Source organism: Mesocricetus auratus, unplaced genomic scaffold (assembly GCF_017639785.1).
Source record: "Mesocricetus auratus isolate SY011 unplaced genomic scaffold, BCM_Maur_2.0 Super-Scaffold_100018, whole genome shotgun sequence".
NCBI classification, from domain to species: domain Eukaryota; kingdom Metazoa; phylum Chordata; class Mammalia; order Rodentia; family Cricetidae; genus Mesocricetus; species Mesocricetus auratus.
In genome coordinates, this window is record NW_024429199.1 from 14,667,059 (window position 1) to 14,691,697 (window position 24,639).

Below are 24,639 nucleotides of genomic sequence, written 5' to 3' on the forward strand. Positions count from 1 at the left end.
TTATTTTACATACCAATCCCAGTTCTCTCTCCTGCCCATCCTCCCTTTACTCCCACCAACACCCTATCCCACCCACCCCCCATTCACTCCTTATGGAAGGTGAGACCTCTCAGGTATCTGAGTTTTAAATGATTATAATTCTTGGTGTTGGTGTTGATATCTGGTGGGGTTTTTAGTTGTTGTTGTTGGGGTTTTTTGTGCGTGTGTGTACTGAGTTCCTTGGTTTCTGTTACCATTTGTGGTTCTTAGGAAGATGTGGTGGCTAGGAGTTGCCCGGTAGGGAATGCTTCTACAATTCTGGAGATCCTGGGTAGAATGTGTTTGTAGGTGTTGGGAAGAGCCAGTAATGAATGGAGATGGGCTATAGGTGAGTGGGCTAGAGATAGTCCAGAGGAGTTACGAATGTTTGGTGCATCACCAGGATCTGCTCAGACCTCTTGGAATGGGGGCAGAGAGGAAGAAGAGGCCACAGACAGTGGTCTGCTGCAAACTGGGAGTAAGGCTGATGGGTAAGCACTGAAAGAGAGCAGGGCTAGGGAAGATCACCTACTCACCCATTCCGTGGCTGGCCCGGTGGCAGGATTCTAGGGAGTGCCTGATGGAGCTGGTGGCTCAGTGTGGTGGAGGAAGGCTTTGGAAGATCTGTGTTATCTGTTGGAAATAAGGGCAGAGATAAAGGAGGAGGCTATAGCAGGTGGTCTGTTTCAGAGCTGAGAAAGAGCCTGCGGGTTTAGAATTGCAGGGGTAGAGGGAGAGTGAGTTCCTAAGGAGTGCTTACATTAATTGGCAACTGAGATAAATATGTATATTCTTGAGTGCAAAGTCAGGCAATGAAATAAAATTAACCAAGTTACACTTAACCAAGTCTCTCTGTAAGATACCCAATGACTTTATTTGGATCAAACTTAAGAATTTTTCTTGGGTATGACTTTTGAGGTTATTGAGAGTCATCACTGCCACTTCCTTCCAAGTCACCTCAGGAAGGATCAAGTTCCCAGCAAACACTGCAGCAGTCTGCTCCATGGGACAAGTTGGAAATATAGGAGCATTCTGTACTTTATGTCATACACAACATCCTTATCCTTCAAGAAGATTAAAGAGAACACATTTGTTTTTAATATAATACAGAAAATTTCTTCAGAGTGCCAATGGTTCTTAGCATCAAGATTTAATTTCAGCTATATTGTGTTTCTCGGGGCCTATCATAGTAGGGGTGCTAGGATCTAGTGGTGATATAGTGTCTTGGATGTTATTGGTTGTGTTTTTACATGATTATCCAAGCATCCGAGTTTTGAAGGATTGTAATTCTTGGTGCTGTATATGGTATGGATTTTTGTTGTTGCTGTTGGCCAGTGAGAAAAGGCTCCTAAAAATCTTCTCCTAAAGAAATTTAGTTATGTACACATTGCAAAGGATTTGGAAAGTTTTTCAAATAGATCTCTGTTTTATATTCTTAAAGCCACAGGAGTGATGTAGCGTATTCTTAAAAAAAAGTAACTATGGCATTGTATTTATTGTTGAGGATGAATGGAGCTCTATTAAACAAAGTGCCACAAAATGAAATCCCAGATTCAGGAATGTATGTTTTCAGCCTCTTAGTTACCTTTAACATAAAATAAGTTTCTGTAAATTCAAAACCAAGTAAAACATATAAGTAAAATTGTTACTAAATATGGAAACATTTGCAATTAGTATTGAGATTTGGGGGGAGAAATACCTTTACAAGTAACTATATGCAAATGTGATTTAATGTCACAATGTAGTTTTAAATATATTATTCATTTGATAAATTTTATATAAGCTTCAAGTCTTAGGAAACATATTATAGAAAAATCCTGATTTCTAGGATGATAAAATGCAGAGAAATACAGTGCCATGTAGATCTCCCTTCAGAGTAGTGGTGGGAAGATGCATTCTGATAATTTTCTTTTTATATGAGTAAAGGCACAGAGCACTTAACTGTGTCCAAAAGTCTCTAGGCACTGAAGACAAAAGAGTAATAACAAATTCTGGAGGTCTTGTTCTAATGAACACGATATCTAAAAGGAGATAATATCTTGGGCCTGTCCTGAAGACATACTAATTCAATTTTGTAAACTCTAGCACACTAAGCTCTCATCTCAAAAATGGGGCAATAACAGTATCCACACTGAGAAACTGATTTTGTTATTTGTTCATTTGACACCCTGGCTAATTCTTTCGCATGAAAAGATCCAATGTAATCCGCCTTTATGTGTGCTGTTTGGAGGGGCCTCCTGTTTTTTCATGTTTCCTATGTGCATTTTTACAGCTTTTGAAGATTCTCAGGGACAAATCAATCTGACATGCAGTCCCTTGATGTCATTCTCTTAAGAGATATTGCTTTTCTACTTTATTTCATAACCCAGAAATAAATTTCTACGAGAAAATGGAAACATTTAAAACTCTGACTCAGTATTTCCATTTAATCTGTTTCTGCCCTCAATCACAGCACTTTGTGCTTTTGAGATTCAATGAGAAGTTTTGCTTTCCTTTAAGTGATTATACCATGAAATACCCCCAAGACTCTCTTTATAGGAAAGGCTGAAAGTGTGGGCACAATAGAATCCCAGGAATGCAGACTATAACACCCCAGAGGAACTGTGAGGAAATAAGAGAAAAGAAAACTAATAAACAATCATAGCCTGGAGGAAAAGTTTGTCTCTGTCTAGCTTCCAAGAGAAGATCACTGAGAAAGTATGTTGCACTAGAAGGTGGATACCATGTTAATTAATGAACAAATGACATGGTCACTTCTCTTTTTTTATATTTTTTGGTCATTTTTTCAAATTTAGGTTAGAAACAATCTTGTTTCACATGTCAATCCCAATTCTCTCTCCCTTCCCTCTTCACCCTCCCTCCCCACCAGGTCCCCCAGTCCCCCATCCAATCTCCAGTCCAATCCCCAAGGAGGGTAAGGCACTCCATGGTGGATCTCTAGTAACTGTTATTTCATCCAGGGCAGGGCCTAGGTCCTCCCCCAAGAGTGCCGGTTGAGAGAGCCTCCCATATTATGGCATGGACACTCAAATTCTATTTGTACGCCAGGGATAAATACTACCCAAGGCCCCATAGATTACCTAGGCCTCCTCACTGACACCTACATTCAGGGGGTCTGAGTCAGTCCCATGCTTTCCACACAGCCATCAATCTGGAGTCCAAGAGCTCCCCCTTTTTCAGGTAAGCTGTTTCTGTGGGTTAAACCAGCCCACTCTTAACTCCTTTTCCCATCATTTCTCTCTTTCTGACACTGGATTCCAGGAGTTCAGTTCAGTGTTTGTCTGTGGGTATCTGCCTCTTCTATCATCAGTCGCTGGATGAAGGTTCTGTTTCCTAGACTCTCTGGCAGTGGGATTGTATGCTGGCACACCCCTGATTCATGTCTAAAATCCATAAATGAGTGAGTATATACCATGTTTGTCTTTTTGTGATTGGGTTACCTCACTCAGTATGTTTTCTTCTAGTGCCTTCTATTTGCCTGCAAATTTCAAGATTCCATTGTTTTTTTCCCACTGAATAGTACTGCATTGTGTAAATGTACCACATTTTCTCTATCCACTCTTCGGTTGAGAGGCATCTAGGTTGCTTCCAGGTTCTGGCTATTACAAATAATGCTGCTATGAACGTAGTGGAACAGACATCCTTGTTGTATGAAGGTGCATCTTTTGGGTATATGTTGCACCTGCTGTGCGGCCTGCATCCGAGAATGTAGCCAGGTGGTCGGGATAGATGACACAGAGACCAGTTGGTTGCTTTAAGAAAAACTTTATGCTTCCCAAGTCAGCTTTAGGAGGAGATTCCAAGTCTGCTTAGGAGAGAGAAGTCTCTCAGGAGAAGTCTCTCCAAGAAAAAAAAAGCTTCCCTTTTTAAGGACTTCTGTCATCCATCTACATACAATTCTTTCCAGACTTCTCACCCTCCTGGCTGGTGGTTTAATCTCCGCCCCAGAATCCAGGAGACACAGCAGGGGAACAGGAAGAGGCATCTAGCCGTAGGGGGTGTGAAAGTCATGGTATCTCAGTGAGTGAGCCCTTATCTGAGCCCTATCAAGAGGTTTATAGCACTGAATTGTTTTCAGTAAACATTACACAGCTGCCTGCTCCCAGGCCGAAGGGGAAGTGGATTTCTGCTCAAGGTCTGGTGTCCCCACAATTTCTTCTAGTGCCTTCTATTTGCCTGCAAATTTCAAGATTCCATTGTTTTTTTTCCCACTGAATAGTACTGCACTGTGTAAATGTACCACATTTTCTCTATCCACTCTTCGGTTGAGGGGCATCTAGGTTGCTTCCAGGTTCTGGCTATTACACATAATGCTGCTATGAACGTAGTGGAACAGACATCCTTGTTGTATGAATGTGCATCTTTTGGGTACATGCCTAAGAGTAGAATTGCTGGGTCTTGTGGTAGACTGATTCCCATTTTCCTGAGGAATCTCCATACTGATTTCCAAAGTGGCTGTACAAGTTGGCACTCCCACCAGCAGTGTAGGAGTGTTCTCCTTTCTCCACATCCTCTCCAGTATAAACTGTCCTTGGAGGTTTTGATTTTAGCCATTCTAACAGGAGTGAGATGGTATATCAGAGTTGTTTTGATTTTCCTTTCCTGGATGGCTAGGGAAGTTGAGGGCTTTCTCAAGTGTCTCTCAGCCATTTTAGTCTCCTCTATTGAGAATTCTCTATTTAGTTCTGTACCCCATTTTTATTGGATCCTTTGGTGTTTTGGAGACTTGCTTCTTGAGTTCTTTGTAAATTTTGGAGATCAGCCCTCTGTCAGATGTGGGGTTAGTGAAAATCATTTCCCAATCTGTGGGGTACCTATTTGTCTTTCTGACTGTTTCCTTTGCCTTATAGAGGCTTATCAATTTCAGGAGGTTCCATTTATTAATTATCAATTTTAGTGTCTGTACTACTGGAGTTATGTTCTAAAAGCAGTCTCCTGTACCAATCCATTCAAGGGTGCCTCCCATTTTCTCTTCTAACATGTTCAGTGTGGCTGGATTTATTTATGTTGAAGTCTTTGATCCTTTTGGACTTAAGTTTTGTGCATGGCAAAAGACATGGATCTAACTGCATTCTTCAACTTGCCAGCACCCAGTTATGCTAGCATCATTTGTTGAAGATGCTTTCTTTTTTTCATTTTAGCTTCTTTGTTGAAAATCAGATGTTCATACACATATGGGTTAATATCAGGGTGTTCAATTCAATTCCATTGGTCTACCTGTCTATTTTTGTGCCAATACCAAACTGTTTTCAGGACTACAGCTCTATAATAGAGCTTGAAGTCAGGGATGGCGATGCCTCCAGATGTTGCTTTGTTGAATAAGGTTGTTTTGGCTATCCTTGGTCTTTTGTTTTTCCATACAAAGTTGATTATTGTTCTTTCATTGTCTGTGAAGAATTGTGCTGGGATTCTAATGGGGATTGCAGTAAATCTGTATGTTACTTTTGGTAAGATTTCTAGTTTTACTATGTTGCTCCTACCTATCCAAGAACATGGGAGATCTTTCCACCTTCTGGTGTTTTCTTTGATTTCTTTCTTTAAAGACTTAAAGTTCTTGTACAGGTCTTTCACTTTTTTGGTTTGCGTTACCCCAACGTGTTTTATGTTGTTTGTGACTATTGTAAAGGGTGATGTTTCTCTGATTTCTTTCTCAGTCCTGTTATCGTCTGTATATAGTAGCATTATTGATTTTCTTTAGTTGATCTTGTATCCTGCCACTTTTCTTAAAGTACTTATGAGCTGCAGGAGTTCCCTGGTAGAGCTTTTTGGGTCACTTATGTAAACTATCATATCATCTCCAAATAGTGAAAGTTAGACCTCTTCCTTTCCAATTTGTATCCCCTTGATCTCCTTTTGTTGTCGTGTTGCTCTAGTTAGAACTTCAAGTACAATATTGAAGAGGTATGGAGAGAGTGGACATCTTTGTCCTGTTTCTGATCTTGGAGGAATTGCATTGAGTTTCTGTCCATTTTAGTTTGGTGTTGGCTCTAGGTTTTCTGTATATAGCTTTTATTATGTTTGGGTAAGTTCCTGTTATCCCAGATCTCTACAAGACCTTTATCATGAAAGGGTGTTGGATTTTTTCAAAGGCTTTTTCAGCATCTAGTGAGATGATCATGTGATTTTTGGTTTTCAGCTTGTTTATATGGTGGATTACATTGATGGATTTTTATATGTTGAACCAATCCTGGAAGCCTGGGTGAAGCCTACTTGATCATGATGGATAATTTTTCTGATGGATTCTTGGATTCGATTTTCCAGTATTTTATTGAGTATTTTTCATCAATGTTCATGAGGGATATTGTTCTGAAGTTCTCTTTCATAGTTGTGTCTTTGTGTGGCTTGGGCATCAAGGTTATTGAAGCCTTGTAGAAAGAGTTTGGCAAAGACCCTTCTGCTTCTATTGTGTGGAATACTTTAAGAGGAATTGGTATAAGCTCTTCTTTGAATTTTTTGTAGAATTCTGCACTGAGGCCATCTGGCCCTGGGATTTTTTTAGTTGGGAGACTTTTGATGACTGCTCCTGTTTCCTTAGAGGTTATAGGTCTATTTAAATTGCTTATCTGTTCTTGATTTAATTTTGCCGAGTGATTATCTGTCCAGAAAATTGTCCATTTCCTTTAGATTTTCAAATTGTGTGGAGTACAGGTTTTCAAAGTATAACCTGATAATTCCCTGGATTTCCTCAGTGTCCGTTGTTATGTCCCCCTTTTTGTTTGCTATTTTGTTAATTTGCATGTTCACACTCTGTTGTTTGATAATTTTGGATAAAGGTTTGTCTATCTTGTTGATTTTCTCAAAAAGCCAACTCTTCGTTACATTGATTTTTTATTGTCTTCCCAGTCTCTGCTTTATTGATTTCAGACTTCAATTTGATAATTTCCTGGCATCTATTCCTCCTGGGTGAATTTGCTTTTTTGTGTTCTAGAGCTTTCAGTTGTGCTGTTAATTGTCTATTGTAACTATCCTCCAGTTTCTTCATGTGGGCACTTAGTGCTATGAACTTTCCTTGTAGCACTGCTTTCAAAGTGTCCCATAAGTTTGGGTATGTTGTGTCATCATTCTCATTGAATTCTAGGAAGTCTTTAATTTCTTTTTTTATTTCTTCTTTGACCCAGGAATGGTGCAGTTGAGCATTATCCAACTTCCATGATTTGTAGGGTTTCTGAAATTTGTGTTGTTGAATTTTAATGCATGGTAATCGGATATGATGCATGCAGTTATTCCAATTTTTTTGTACCTGTTGAGGTTTGATATGTTGGCAAGTATGAGGTCAATTTTTGAGAAGGTTCCATGTGGTGCTGAGAATAAGGTATATTCTGTTTTATTTGGGTGGAATGTTCTATAGATGTCTGTTAGTCCCATAACTTCTATTAGTACCTTTGCTTCTTTGTTGAGTTTCTGTCTGATAGTCCTGCCTAGAGGTGAGAGTTGGGTGTTGCGGTCTCCCACTACAAGTGTGTGGGGCTTTATATGTGATTTGACTTTAGTAATGTTTCTTTTATGAACATGGGTGCCTTTGTATTTGGGGCATAGATGTTCGAAATTGGAAGTTCATCCTGGTGGTTTTCTCCTGTGATTAGTATAAAGTGCCCTCCTTCATTTCTTTTGATTGATTTTATTTTTAAATATAATTTTTAGACATTAGGATTGCTACCCCTGCTTGTTTCTAGGGTCCATTTGATTGGAAAACCTTTTCCCAACCCTTAACTATGAGGTGCTGTCTGTCTTTGAGGCTGAGGTGTGTTTCTTGTATACAGGAGAAGGATGGATTATGTCTTCGAATCCATTCTGCTAGCCTGTGTCTCTTTATGGGCAAGTTAAGGCCAATAATATTGAGAGATATTAATGACCATTTATTGCTCATTCTTGTTTGTTTTGGAATAGTTGATGGTGGTGGAATTATATGTGGATTTCCACCTCTTTTCTCTTGGCTGTTGGTAAAGTGGGATTATTTATTGCCTATGTTTTTCTGGTTGTAGTTAACTTCATTGAGTTGGGGTTTTCCTTCTAGAACTTTCTGTAGGGCTGGGTTAGTGGATATATATTGTTTAAATCTGGTTTTGTCCTGGAATATCTTGTTTTCACCATCTATAGTGATTGAAAGTTTTGCTGGATATAGCAGTGTGGACTGGCTTCCGTGGTCTCTTAATGTTGGTAGAATATTTATCCAGGACCTTCTGGTTTTCTTAGTTTCCATGGAGAAGTCAGGTCAGATTCTGATAGGCTTGCCTATGTATGTTACTTGGTCTTTGTCCTTTGCTGCTCTTAATATTCTTTCTTTATTCTGTATGATCGGGGTTTTTACTATTGTATGGCAAGGGAATTTCCTTTTGTGGTCCACTCTATTTGGTGTTCTGTAGGCTTCTTGTACTTTCATTGGCATATCTTTCTTTAAGTTTGGAAAGTTTTCTTCTATGATTTTATTGAATATGTTTTCTGCTCCTTTGAGGTGGATTTCTTCACCTTCTATACCTATTATTGTTAGGTTTATTCTTTTCATGGTGTTCCATATTTCCTGGATATTTTGTTTTAGGGATTTGTTGGACTTAAGATTTTCTTTGGTCGATGAATCTATTTTCCCTAGTGTATCTTCAACACCAGAAATTCTGTCTTCCATCTTTTGTATTCTGTTGTTTATGCTTGTATCTATAGTACCTGACTGTTTGCCCAGCTTTTCTATTTCCAGCATTCCTTCAGACTGTGTTTTTTATTTTCTCTATTTCAGCTTTCAACCCTTGAAAATTTTTAATTGTTTCTTCGTCTTTTTCTTGCATTTGTTGAAGTTTTTGGTTTGTCTTTTCTTCCATTTCTTGCACTTTTTGCATTTTTGTATTGTTTTTTCCTCCATTTCTTGTATTTTTTGGTTTGTTTTCTCTTCCATGTCTTTAAGGGATTTTCTCATATCTTTTGAGGGCCTCTATCATTTTCATGAAGTTGCTTTTAAGGTCTTTCTCATCTGCTTCTTCTTCAATGTACTGTTCAGGTCTTGCGGGTGTAGATTCTCTTGTTTCTGCTGGTGTTATATTGTTTTTTTCTGTTGGTGGGTGTGTTTTTGTATTGTCTCCTTCCCATCGTTTCTTCCTGTGGGTGCATAAGGAGTCTCGTCCTCCCCTGGAGGTTATGTGACTTCTTTTCACTAGGTGGGAAGAGTTCCAATACCCTGGTGGCTTTCCTCTTGTGTGGATGGAGGCTGTCCTAGTGTCAAGACCTTAGCAAACTCTGGGTAGGCTGGACCCTCTCCTCACTTTTCCCATCGGTGGAGACTGGGACTTGGAAGCTTGCAGTCTCCGGGCTGCCTGAATCACGCTGGTGTGGGATCCGGCTCTGGTGTTCATGGTCCTCAGGTCTCCGGAGGTTTCTGCTCAGGTCACCAGAAGTTAGGCTTGCCTCACCTCCCCTGTCCCGTGGGTGGAGGCTGGGACTTGGAAGCTGCTAGTCTCTGGGAATTACTATATTTTTTAAATCTGAGTGGGGTGTGTGTGTGTGTGTGTGTGTGAATTGTTGACCTCACGTGTATTCCTCAATTGCTCTCCACTTTATTTTAGCGAAGCAGGGTCTATCGCTAAACACTGAGGTAGCAGAACACTACGTTCGTCTAGTTATCCAGCCTCCTAAAGATGCTGCCTCCATCTCCAGGCTTCTGCAGTATTAGGTGGCTTTTACACCTGCCTGGCTTTTATGTGGGCACTGGGGTCTGACTGGCAATCCTCGCATTTGTATGGCAAGCACTTTATTTCCTAAGCCATCTGCCAAGTCCCAAGATTCCTCTTGATTAAAAACCACAACAAAAAATTTAGAGCATGCAAATTAGGAATCACGCCAACTATAACATCATGTTAAAAATCAATCAATTGTTAAAAATCAATCAAAAGTTGTTCTTTTTCAAATAATGGTTTTCATAAAGAAAAGGTACAGGAAAACAACAATTTTTTCATAATAATTACTAACAGGACAGATACCTGCTGTAGTCATAATGAAACATTCCATATCAGGAAGCAGGAAGATATTTTGGCTTTTTAATGAACTGCTATCTTAATATTTATACATATATCACCCTTGTTGAGGAATATTGAAAATTTAAACTAGTTTCTAAAATGCATATTGTGACTTCACATGAGTTATTTATTAATAAGTACACAAATATTTTTCTGTGTCAAAGTATTTCAAAGCCTATTATCATGGTTAGTCTTAGTCATTTAATAATTTAAACATGTTTAAACAGAATTTCTTTATAGCAGTAAAACACTAGAGATAATAATTGAATGTGTTTAAGAAAGTATAAATATTAACCATGCACTTTTTAAATTTTAGATTTGGTAGTCATCCAATATCCTTGACTAATTGAGGTTGCAAGGAGGTAACTATCAACATATCTGACAATACTGAGAAGAATGCATCGTATTCATCTTCACAGCAATCAACAAATGTCTCTCTTTTCATTTGCCTTGCAGTAATAGATGCTTCTGCTGAGAATCTGTTAAATGTGAAGTAATCCAATAATTGGTGTTACTCACTTATTTGGAGACCATTTAAGCCTGCCTCACTGGGAAAGTTAAGCAATAGAACAACCCAGGCCTCAACAGTCCAATGATATGGTGTTGTTCCTACTTATTTCTCTCAGACCCACCTAACTTAGAAATTAAATTCTGTTCTACCTGCATAGTACTTCATTTAATTCAGTGGACTGGCCTCATTGTAAAACCATGGACTCTCAAAATCCTATAAAGACTGGGAATACAGTGTATGTATGTATTTTCTAGTGTGGACGTTAAGACAGTTTCACGTGTGGATATTCACATAGTGTCTAGTGTGGAACATTCACATAGTTTATAGTGTGGCAGCCTAACCCAGGTTCATACCTATGCCTCCTCTTTGCAGTACCAGATGCTTGCAAATTTCATCAGGCTTATATTTAAACAACAACAACAACAAAAACATCTTGGTGAAGCCAATTATTGTGTTTAGAACCATGCACTTTTTGATCTCAGAAATAAAACTTTGATCTATGTTCCTTTTCCCCCCTTTATCAAATAACTTCCTTTGGTCAATGGAAAAGACAGCAGAGATGGAATACCCCATATCCTGATGGCCATTCAGCCTAAACAACTCTGTAGTTCTATGAATGACTATCTCAAAAAATAAGGTGGAGGGAGATTTTAGAATACATTGACCTCTGACCTCCATATGAATTGTGCAAGCAAATATACACCTTCACACACACACATGTACACACAGACGCACACACATATGTACACACACACAATAATATTGGAACTTTATGGTCTAGAATTTTAACAAAGTATGTTTTTTACAATAAATTTTAGAATATTTTTCATGAACTTCATATTTTTTGAGAAAGCAATGCCAATATAGTAAAAGTTGACATGAACCAGCCACCAAATTGGTGTTTATTTCTCCTCATGCTGTTTATTTTATAGTCCTCTTGGGGATCCATTTTAAGGTTAAAAAATCTGTATTTCATGCACTAGTTTTGTTATCTTTTAAAGAAATTGTCCATTCATTTTCTTCATCTTGATTCGACAGTTCTAAATTTTGTGCATGTAGCTGCAATAACAATTACTTGATATTTCTGGTAGACATGCTTCCTTCTTGTTTGTGGCTGCCTAGAGTATTTTCATAATTAGACTCTACATTATATCTGAGCTTAGAAAAACACAAGTCAGGAATCCCAGGAATAAGGGAAGGTAATTTAAGACACAGAAAATATCCACACAGAAAACATCCACACATAGCACATGAAACTCTTTGTATCTGTCTGGAAAAAGAAACATAAAACATAGGAACAACTTAAGTAGAGTGTTCATAATGTCACCAGAGTATCAGTTTCCCTTTCCCCCTGTCTCTATCCCATCTTCTGATGTACTGAAAAAAAACTGTCATGTGTTAGTTATATTTCCAAATAGCTTTCCTGCATTGTGAAATATGAGAATATTTTATCATGTCTAGGTTGAGAAGACTGTGAAAGAAGAAATTATATTAAAAGGGATATTTTGTTTTAAAAGCTTGGGTTAACTGAGAATAATAAATTGTAAGTATTATTGCTCCAAGAGAAAAGAAATAATGACTAACAGCAGCTTAAACATAAATATCGTGGCATATTACATATCACATAAATATCATAGTGTATTACAATATACTAAACATGTATTAAAATGTCAAATAAAATTGAAATGAAGTATCAGTATTATGAAAGAACATCTTTATCACCCTGGAGCAGGAGCATCTACTCGAATTTGAATTATTAAATATTCTGCATAAAGCCATTAAAGAACTTAAAAGAAATCTAGAAAGGTAGAAAAATCAGTAATTTATATCTCAGAGTTAAAATACTTAGTGTATTAAGGGCTTTGCCTTTAATTTGAAAATTCAGCCTTCAAAATTTGCACACATGAACATAACACACACACACACACAATAGTTTTAACAATGAATGAAATATCTTAGAGTATTAAACTGTTTGAAAATCATGATAGGCGCCCAGAAAGAATAGTATACCATTCCATAACAGTTTTGAGTTACATAGCAATTCAAGAGTACATTATACAAAAATAAAAAATAATGGAATCAAATGTATTAAAATAGGAAAAAGACCTCCAAGGGAAATTATTTAAAAGTTAGAGTAAGAGTTTTATATTGAATATGTTGTATCATTTTAAAAATTAGAGAAAATGATAAAAGCTCATATTTTTATTGAAAACTCTAAAGGAAAACTCTAAAGGACATTCAGAATATATGAAGCTATTCAGAGTGTCAGTCATTCGTTACAGGAAATAGAAGTTATGAGAACTTGGGCTAGGATTAATACTTTCCCCATTTCTTCTTTGCTAATGTAGTTAATGATTGAAGAAAATTAAGCTTAACAATTTCTCTTGTCTTACATTATTGTGACATTGATAATAGCTAGAGCTCATGTCTCTCTAAAAGAAGAAATACTGAGTCAAAACTTCAATTTGAGGATGCAGACCATTATCAATAGTTTTACTTTATGTCCTTACCCAATATAATTTGATTTCTGTGTCGTAGAAAATAAAACTATCCCCAGCTTACCACGTATATGTGCACTCTTACTTGTGCATATGTAAACATGACATAAATGTCACCATACTATATGCATTTTCTGTGACTTACTATAGTCAATTATTGTCATTTAATAGTATGTTTTTGAGTAAGTATCCTTCATGTAGTGTAGACAGTCATTTTTTTTGGCACCTCCATTTTGATGATCAGAAATCATGCTACATTACAATTATGTCTTTGTTTGACAAAACTCAGAATTCTCTGGGACTAGAATTTTCCTTCTGTAAATAAGTAAACTGTTAATTCTATACCTCAATGATTTTAGAATGATCCTGGATTTCAGTTGCTAGATGAATCAACTGTGATCAGTATTTTTTTCCCTAGGGACTTGGTGATTTTTCACTGAGTTTTTAAATATTTATCTGTATAAAAATGTATAATATTCTCTATTTCAATGGTATGGTGCTATCTTTGCCATTATTCCTTTTTTCTGCACCAACCTCTTAACTGGTATGCTATTTTAATAATATTATCATAGCCTTATTATATAGTCTAGTTGAAACACTATTGTTTCTTTGTCTCTCATTTCACCAATTCTATATATTTATTGCTTGCTTAATTTTTTTCTTTTCCTTCATTTTTCTTAGAACTTCCTAATTTGGGTTCTAAAACATTAATTGGTCTATAATATTGTGCACTATCAATATTTTAAGCAATGGGCTTTCTTTTAGGAAAGAATATCTTTTTCACCCAAATATTTACACCTTTGTTTCTTACACTTGGTACTTGACACATGTATAATTGGTGTGTTTATGGAGCATGTAACAGAAAGCTAATACTGCCCTCTCCTTTAGTAATCCCATGGAGTTTAAGCCTTCATTTACTGCTCCATGGTTCAAATGTCTCAGTTTTTGGGGATGTAGGTTTTATCCTGTGTCTTTTTTTTTTCCAAGTTTGACAAAATTTATTGTAATTTTAGTAAAGACATTCAGCTCAGTTGTGTCTCTCTCTTCTCTGCTTGACCTCAGGTTAACATGTCATTTGAGTTAAGTAAAGAATATGTAGGAGAGATGTTATTTCAACAAACAGTAAAATGTACAAATGCACAGTTTGCTTGCATAAAAGTTAAATTTATGTATCTTGATATACTTAGATCATTTGAGAACTAACAGTGCTATGTACATTTTCATTGTTTTACTTAGGCCTTGTTAGTAAACCTAAATGCAGTGAACATAGTGTTAGGAATGCTTGAAGGCTGTTTCTGGGAAGTTATTATGTTAAAAATGCCTAGTGAACAATTACCACCAATGAAACTCACCAAAGCTGCCTCCAAATTTTACATTGAAATTTTCAAGGAACTCTTATTTCTTTTGTCTGTGACTGTTAAAGATGCATTTAACTGTCACATTAAAAAAGCCCATACTCAGTACAAAAATACAAAACAAACACCCTGCAATACACGAGTCTAAGAGTATATGTGGTGAGACTTCATACTGAAAATGTGTTCGAAGAAGCATTTTCTGTTATATCTCAGTCATTAAAGTCTGATTTTGAAATCACTGGTCAGGATGTATATAATTAAAAGAAGCATGGAGTTGTACAAATAAATATGTGAGCCCAATTCAAATTGGATCTAATACGTTAGTAACTTAAATGCTTAAAAGTCACAGAGTGCACTGCCTTATCTGTCTTATAAAATGTTATATTTTATTTTGGTATTTAAACATTTTAAAAATTAAATCAGCCAAATACTTAAAGCAGTATGTTTTTGTTATCATTTGCCTCAAGTTCTGGTGGAAATACTTAACAAGAGAAGCACATTCAAAATACTGATTTACTTTGGTAGCAAATAGTGTTCTTTGAAGACTCCTCAATGGTGACAACCTCCATTAAAGTGAAGTGGGCTATTTTTGATAATAGTTCACACAAGAACTTTTGACAAACTTGTTTTAAAAGAGCAAAGTGTCTGTACCCACTGATAGCGATACAATATGAGTATATTATAACTTAAACAAAATGAAATGCCCATAGGAAAAAGTTTGTTTTAATTTTATCTAAGTTTACTTTCAGTCGATAGTCCAGTAACATTGTCTTCTCAATCCAACACTCCCTCTCCACAAGGCTGCCGGTGTGAACCAGGCAGTTCAGTAACAAGGGAGTGGAGTCAGGAGAGGATCTGCTCAGTTTTAAGTAGAAAACTTTTGGCTTCCCTCTTAATGTGCTAGTAGCTGTGTCTAAAAATGTATGCAATTCATAGAAAGGCACCACTTCTGATTTCTTTATTATCTGTAATCTTTGGAAACTAATCACATGAAACTACAAAATTAGCAAATATCTTGAAATTACCTCCAATTTTAAACTCTCATTTATTAGTGTACCACTCAATCTTAAAAAAAGGAAAAGAAAAAGAAAGAAAAACAGAAATAGGAAAACAAAAGACAAAACGGCTCCAAAGCTAGTTTTGCTTGCACCATTCTTTACAAAAGGAGACTGTTCCTTTTAACTGCACACCCACCCACACCCAATCTCAAAACACTTCATTTAATTGCCTTGGTCATGTACATTTCCAAGATGACATTTATATTTCTCTTCCCCAGCTTCTGATTATCGCAAAAGCCATGCTTTCCTTTACTAAAGGAGTTTTATCCATTTGATGTTGGTGTACCCCTTCCAATATTCTTCAACCCAGCTTCTGGAGGTATCTATTCTGGTTCACTGTCTTCATCTTCATTGAAAGCTGCTGCTACTGAAAGGGTTTTTGGAGCCAGGGTTGGAACCGTTTCCTTAGGCTTACTTGATCCAAGTTTGATGGATACGGCTGATGCTTTCTTTGGCAAATCCAATCTTGGAGATCTTCTTAGGCTTTGTGGGAAGGTCCACAACTTCTTTGTTGTCAGCTGATCAATTTTCAACGCTGCGACTGGAACTCCCCCCTCCGTTACTCCGGCTGCTCCGGATTGCTGCAGCTTCTCTGGCTTCTCTTCTCCCGCCTTCCCATCTGCCATCTTCCCCACGCCCCCCATCCTGTGTCTATACATACCGTTTTAACCCAAGTTGCCTTTGAAGCACATCTAGTAAAAAATCTAGGTCTTTCATTGCTTAGGTCTGCATACTTGTTTCTGTGCTTAGCACCGGAGGACTCTATTTTATTCCAAGTTTAGCATCAGTAAGTTCAATTTTATTATAATTTTTTGAAATTGTTCTATAGTGTGATATAGTTAATTGGGTTATCAAGTTAACTGTATTTAATATCATGAAGAGACATGCCTTTGGTAAATAACCATGAGGATCTTTTCAGGGAGGACCTGAATATGGGCATCCAAAGGAATGGATGTCCACACAGAATAAGACAGTTAGCGCCAGAATCTATCTCTCTTTTCTTCCTGAGTGTGAATGCTATATAACTAGCCACCACAAGCTTCCCATCATGATAGACTGTATTCTTAAGCTGCCAGCCAAAAATTAGTATTTCCTTATTTTATTGTCTTCTTGTCAGGTATTTTCTTACACCAGTAAGGAAAGTATCTGGACCATAGATGGGCAACATTTTAAAACGTCTACCTGGCAATAGCACAGATGACTTCCAAATTGACTTCCATCGTAACATTTTGTGTTGCAATAGAACAAAGGCTTTGGAATAAGCTTACTTTATTTCTTTAAGAAATGTACATGATAGTCACAGTGTTACTAGGGATTTTATTACTAATGCTTGTGACATAGGCCTTGTTGCATTTTGTTCCAATATTGTACATTAAAAAGCAAAGAAGAGGAAATATTGTTAAGTATGGGAAACTAAATGGTTATTGTTTTAAGAAAAAATATGTGGGAGAGGTTACTATGAGATGTCTTGACTCTTAAGAGCAATTATTGTTCTTTCAGAAGACTATAGTTAGTGCTAAGCAGTTACTTCAGATGGCTCATAACCACCTGTAACTCTAGCTCCCAGGAATCTGATGTCTTCTTCTGACCTCCTGGGAACATGTTGCCATGTATATGTACATCAAGCTCTTTCTCTGTCTCTCTGTCTCTCTGTCTCTCTGTCTCTCTGTCTCTCTGTCTCTCTGTCTCTCTCTCTCTCTCTCTCTCACACACACACACGCAAAAGGAATTCTAAAAAAGTAATAAGTGTCTTAGCTATTGTGTATGCTCAATAAATTACTCCTATTGGCTGGGGTTTCCTATAAGTTTCCAATAGACTCACAAGGTTTAGTCATCTATTTTTCTCCTGCAATAATCATGTAATTTTCTAGACAAAACACACTGTCATATATCACTTGCTGCCTATGCTGCCAGAATAGTAGGCAAGATTTTCAGGGGAGCCGAGTATACTGACAGAATTAAAGAAAAGCTTCCCATTTCCTCTTGATTCTGTTTCTTTCCCAATCACAGGGCAGAGAAAGACTGTGTCAGGAATTATATACATAGTTATGATAACCAAAATACTCAAGTAGGAGTCTTTGGCTTCTATATTTTAGTGTTGAGATTATCTACATTGTCTTCAAAACAGTTCTGTAAAAAATCATAACTTCCACATGGGTTTTCCAATGTTACAAAATTCTTTTGGATTCTTCCCTTCACTGGATTCCCAGTGATCTCTTAAAATATTTATCAGTTGTGAATCAAGAAAGCCATAATTAGTGACTCGGAGTCAGTTCTGGAGTAGGGAGAGGGAAGAGATGTGTGTGGGGAGGGAGAGGGGAGTACTGAGAGGAATGAAGGGAGGATAAATTGCTGTGGTTGGGATGTAATGTTTGAGAGAATAGAAAAAGGAAAATGTCTGACATCAAAGTGGCAGTTAGTTTGCTTTTTTCTCAAGGCTGTTTCTTTGCTTCAGATAGCTGTTTGAACTGGTACAGTTGTCAGTGCATGCCTGGGATTTTCCATGTGTTAAAATTTTCTTTACACACTAGTACACCTTCCAGAATGAATTTTGGACCACCTTAAAGGCCCACTTCTTGGTTAATTACACATTTATCAAATCTTGTTATTAAATGTGGTAACTAATGCCATTAAAGGTCCAGGGTTTAGTATATGAATCTTGGGGGAGGGGAGCATAATTCAGGTCGAAGCAGTCTCTTTTGTCTCCTACCACCCAGAGAGATCAGTTTTGTTTTGTTGCTACTTTGTGTGTGTGTACATTTGTGTTTTACCTTCTTTGCACTTCCTATGTGGTTATAATTATAAATATTAAAGGCTCAATCACATATAAGCATTTGGGACAATGTTTAATAAATAGTTAATGTTAGTACTAGGCTGGAAGTAAAGTGCTTGCTGCTGTAAAGAGTCCCAAGGTTCAAAAGGACAACACAACTGAGCCTGGTAGCATGTGCTTGTCATCACACTACTTGGGACACAGAGACATCTGAATCCCTAAGGCTCACCGGTTGTCAGTCTTACCAGCCCATAAAAGACTGGTAAGGCTTGTAACTAAAAAACACACCTAGGTTGACCTCACATTCATCCACATGCAATATATGGATATATAAGGGATAAATATTAATATTAATAAGTATATGTTAGAACGCTTATATTTATATTTATTATAGTACAATATTAGTATGAAGAAAAATAACTGTAACTGAGGTCATAAACTTACTGTTTCTTTGGCTATAGATGTCTTTTTTCGTATATATTTACAAACAGGTTCTGAGATTATGTGTTAAGACAGAAGAAATAATAACATTGTTATATTTTGTACCATTTATCTTGCCTTATCCATGCCTGTCTGCTTTGGCCACCAACAACTAGAGAATACAGTTTTCAAAGGACAAATGAGACAGGAAAGTGCCAAAAGCCGTAGGAAATATGAAACTAGATATCTGCTAATAATCAAAATTGAAACTTATGGCAAGGAAACATCTCAGAATGATGAATTCTGAAATACTAGATAATATATTACTGTTATTGGCAGCATAGAAAATAAAAGAAATGTTTACTGTCAGTAAAAACACTAAAATATATTTCTTTACTTGCTTTTTAATATCAAACCTATTCTACTTTTGAGATGTTTATTAAAAACATGGAATAAGGGAGAACAGACATAATGTCCTGGTTAAAGGAGGAAACTTGTTTTTAGCTCATATTTCTTTTCATGAGTAAATTAATGCCTTTATGAGTGTGAGTTCAGGATAAATGGCAGGAGAAAGACTTCAAAGCTGAGTTGTTTAACATCTGTCTATTTATCATAATTTCTGGCATTAGATTTTTCTTTTCTATAGGCTGGCCAGCCTTGGAAGTGCTGGGATTATAGGGACCACCACTACATGGAGGTAACCTTGTCTACTACACCTTTATAGTCTTATTTATGGATTCTATTGCTATGAAGAGACATCATGAACACAGAAACTCTTATAAAGGGAAACACTTCTTTGGGACTGGCTTATGGTTTCAGAAGTTTAGGTCATTAATATCATAGTAGGAAGAATGAAGGCATGCAGGCAGACATGGTGCTGGAAAAGGAGTCAAGAGTTCTACATTTGCCTTACAGCACCTTCTCAGTTTCAGGAGGTCCCATTTATTTATTGTCAATTTCAATGTCTGTGCTACTAGTGATATGTTCAGGAAGTGGTATCCTGTACCAATTTGTTCAAGGGTACCTCCCACTTTCTCTTCTAAGAGGTTCAGTGTGGCTGGATTTATGTTGAGGTCTTTGGACTTAAGTTTTGTGCATAGCTCTGGGTATTGATCTATCTGCAGTCTTCTACATGTCCAAATCCAGTTATGCTAGTATCATTTGTTGTACATGCTTTCTTTGTTCCATTGTATAAATTTAGCTTCTTTGTCAAAAATCATGTGTTCATAGATATGTGGGTTAATATCAGGGTTTTCAATATAATTCCATTGGTCTACCTGTCTATTTTTGTGCCAATACCAAGCTGTTTTCAGCACTATGGCTGAAAGGTTCGGGCATTTTCGCGGGCCTGCCCTGTTACCTGATTGAATGCACTCAGGCAGCACTCTGGCCAGCCCCAGAGTTCCATGAGACCTAGTCTTCACACAGGTGCAAAGGACCCCTTTAAAGGACAGATCCCTGCCCACTTACACTCTCTTACTCTCATCATTCTTGTTTCCTCTCATCTCTCTTACTTTCTCTCTCTCTCGTATATTATCTCTCTCTCCCTCTCTCTCAGCTATGCATGGGTTGGTTCTCTCTCCCCCACTTCCTTTCCTGTCTACCAATAAACTCCATGTGGGACCATTGACTCATGGTGTCTTGTTACTGGGTAAACTTAGACACTTTAACTACAATGGCTCTGTAATACAGGTTGAAGTCAGGGATGGTGATGCCTTCCTTTATTGTACAGGGCTGTTTTGGTTATCCAGGGTTTTTTGTTTTTCCATATAAAGTTGAATATTGTTCTTTCAAGATCTGTAAAGAATTGTTCTGGGATTTTGGTGGGGATTGCATTGAACCTGTAGATTACTTTTGGCAAGATTGTCATTTTTACTATGTTGATCCTACCTATCAAAGAACATGGGAGATTTTTTTTATTTTCTGGTTATCTTATTGATAGAGGGAGCCAGTATATGTTTGGAGAGAGGTTGGAACAGGGGAAATATTAGGGGATCCACAGGGATGAGCCCAACTAAGAATCTAGGCAGTGGTGGAGAGTCTGCCTTTTATGCCCTTCCCCTATAATGAGATTGATGACTACCTTTGTTGCCATTCCTAGAGCCTTCATCCAGTAGCTTATCAAAACAGAAACTGGCTCACATAGCCATACTCCTGGAATCCAGTTGCTGAGAGGGAGGAGGAATGAGCAAAGGAGCCAAGATGTTGCTGGAGAAACTCGCAGAAACAGTTGACCTGACCTAATGAGAGCATGGAGACCCTAGTCATAAAGCTGGGGAACCAGCATTGGACCAAGCTAAGCCCTCTGAATATGGATGCCAGCTAGGAGGCCTGGTCAGTCTATGGGACCTCTAACAGTGGAGCCAGTGATTATCCCTAGAGCACAAATGAACTTTGGTAGCCTATTCCCTATGGAGGGATATTATTGCAGCCCAGATACTGGAAGGAGGACCCTGGTCCTTCCCCTAATGGTGATATGGACTTTCATGGTCCCCTGTGGAGGGGCCTCATTATCCCTGGGGAGTGTGTGGGAGTGGGTTGGGGGGGCAATGGGGAGCATGGGAGGGTGAAGGAATGGGGAATGGGGGGTTGATATGTAAATAAGAGTCCTTCTAAAATAGAAAAAATTAAAATAAAAAAAAGAATTCTGCATTTGCATAGGCAGGCATCAGGAAGAGAGAGACACTGAGCCTGAATTCAGCATCTGAAACTTCAAAACCAGCCCTAATGACCTGCTTCCTCCCACAAATCTACACCTACTCCTAGAAAGCCATACTACTATGAGCCTGTGAGGGCCATTTTCATTATCTTGAAATAATCTGAGAATCAGTTTAATCTGAATATCCTTCATTTTAGCAAAATCCAATTAGTAGAGAATTCAAGGTCACTACATAATAATGTGTAACATATAGACCATGCCATATAAGACAGGTTTTGTATAATGTAAGCCTTTTGTTTGCTGAAAACCATTATATTAATTTTGTCACCTAATAATAGTAATAAATTCTTTCTGGTATTTGGGGTTCTGTGGTTTTCAATCCTGACACATTCACAAAATTTAAAATGAATACAATCTAAAACACACAGAATAGTATTCATAAAACAGCACTATCTAAATATGTTCACAGATTTTAGTGCAAAGTAATAATGTAATATAATTCTAGAGTTCAAATATCATTGAATCAATATGAGACCCGTGTAAGTGAAAAATATATGTTGAAAATAAGGATGAGCAGATTCAAAGAGCAGATTTATTTCTGAAGTATTCAATGGCTTCAAGACCCTAGATCATCACCATCAGAGAATGGCTTTGAGTGTTTTGTGATAACAGGGAACAAACACGCCATGTGTTCACATATAGATGTATGTAAGGAATTTATGTCAAGGATAATAAATTTATAAAAGCGATAATTTGCATATAAACATGCTAGTCTTTGCAGATACAAGTGGTCTTCGGTGCATGAAGACCAGGGATCCTTGAGGCTTCTCTTGCTGTTCTTTCTTAGGACTGGCTTACTAAAGTGAAATATAAAAAAGTCATGCCATGAGAGGCATTCAAAGACTTATTCTTATCCTTATCTCCTTCAGTTTTAGAAAGTCTGTAGTGTTGGCTGTCTTTGTCATATCATGCCACATTCCTCATTCTACTAGATGACATAATAAAGGAGACATGGGAGACTTCCAAGAATACTAACAGATCAGACCTTGACTTAGTGATTACATTAACCAAAGGTCTCCTGGGGGGATAACATGAAGAAATGACAAGCAACATTTTAAAATGATTAAAAAACGGAGCCAGTGAGATGACTAGGTAGATAATAGCACTTGTTGTCAACAGTGACAACATAAACTTGATTCCCTGAACCCATATGGCATAAAGCGAGAACTGACTCCTGAAAATCATCCTTGGACTTTCACAAATATGCCATAACACATTATGCTCATACTTCTATGAACACACACACTAACTACATGTAATGTAAGTGAAATAAATGATTAAAAAGTGGGGGAATATTCAAAATAAACTTTGCTTTGGTTGATTTATTTTCCTGAGTAAAACACTCCAAAATGGGAATTGAGAAATTATATAAATTGAATCACAAGTAGGTAGAATATTAAGAATAGAACATCTATGAACCTTCTTAGAGAAATATTCTTTATAAATTTAACATTATTGATATAAATTGGAGAAATTTAAATTGGCACTGTTCTTGAGTGAGAGAAATAGAAAATATTTCTAAATAGTATATAATTTTACCTGGGTGTTTTTGCAGTTTTCCTGACAGCAGAAATTTGACAGCCAGTCACAATCAATGAAAAATTGAAAACAATTCTAATGTTTTTCTATTTATGGAAAATTAATCTACAATTTTCCATTATAACCTCACATGAAATTCCTGACTAAATGATTCATGGAAATGTTGGAAGCTACAACAAAGATGCTTTAAAAAACTGATATTATACCACAGAACCTAATAGCCAAATTAAATTGTGTCAGTAAGATAATCTAATTGCTATGTACTATTTAATAATAACAAAACAATGCATCCATCAACATCAGTGCAAACAAATCATACACCTAGAGTGGGTCCAAGGTGTCTTAACCCCTTAAAATAGCTAAGCAAAGAAGACTACAAGGCTAAAACACCAAAGTCCTTTTGGAAGAGTCCTATGAAACCCTACTACTTCAGAAGCTTCCTGGAATATACATACATGAAGAGTTAAGTGGAGTTACCCTGTAATGATCAACGATGTCTCCACTAGATACTACAGGCTAGCAAATAAAAATCCCAGTCCCGGCATAAGTTATCTCTTTTGAAAATGTTGGTCATTGAGTTTCCACAGATCTGAAAACATCATAAGATATCGCTAATATTCTTGGTTATCATTCATAACATGATGACAAAGCTCTATTGCTGAAGTACCACAAATTTGAATCAAATAGAACATGGAGATATGTGATACTGATCTGAAAGCATCGTTCTGACTAGTGGTCTTATATAGTGCTGGGAGGTGATTTACATAGCAACTGGAGGAGAAAAGAAGTTCCCAATATTATCCATTTATGAACCCTGAGAACTATAAGAATGACCACCCTAGTAAGATATGTACACTAGTACAATAATGGTACCGATGTAATAAAAATAACTGGCCACTTTCTGACCAGATGGAAGGCCTGCTCCACAGGATGAACTCTGTATCTAACACTGTTATCGGGGTTAAGAACCTATGGCTAGACATAGGAGAGAACCTATGAGTTCTCCTATGGAAGAATCTGCTACTATTACTCTGCTAAATAGATATAGTATTAAACTAACTCCCAATGACTTATTGTTAAATACATAGATCAGTATCTCTCTCAAGTCTTATCATAGAAGGTTCTGCTTGCTGTGGATGATGATTAACATGGAGTAACTCATTGGTCAATATGCAGACAGTAAGAGATTGGGGAATGCTCAGCCCTAAATAAAATATCTATATTGTACCTCCTACTCACAAGGCTCAGGGATCATTGTCCGGGAGAGGAAGCAGAAAGATTGTAAGAACGAGAAGTGATATGTAGTCACAGCATTTTCTGGACACAGCAGGGCATTTGCACATATGAATTCAAATAATTTGGGACTATATGTAAAAGAGCTATGCAAGCTCAAGGCTGACAAGATCCTAGTATGGATGAGGAGTCAGGTGTTAATTGTTACCCATAGCTGAGATGCTATTGGTTATTGATAGTTGCTGGAGAGGGAGTTATTCATTTCCCAGGGTAGATATATAGTCAGGTTGACCATACTCCATGTGAAAAATGTCACAGACCCAAAAGTATACAGGGAACATGAACTGGACACAAAGTTGCCTAATTTGGAAGGAGGAAGTGTGTTTGCGGGGCTAATGGATATGATTAAAATACAATGTATGAAATTCTCAAAGAAATAATAAAATATTTAAAATATAAAGTACAGCATTTGAGTAATAATGGGTATGCATTTTTAAGTATGTTGGAGTGGGAGTCA

The 24,639-nt window shown here is 37.2% G+C and overlaps 1 pseudogene; it reads right to left on the reverse strand.

Annotated features, from left to right (window-relative positions):
* Positions 1-15,600: 15,600 nt before the first annotated feature.
* LOC110340108 lies at positions 15,601-16,064 on the reverse strand (annotated as a pseudogene).
* Between the last annotated feature and the right edge of the window lie 8,575 nt (positions 16,065-24,639).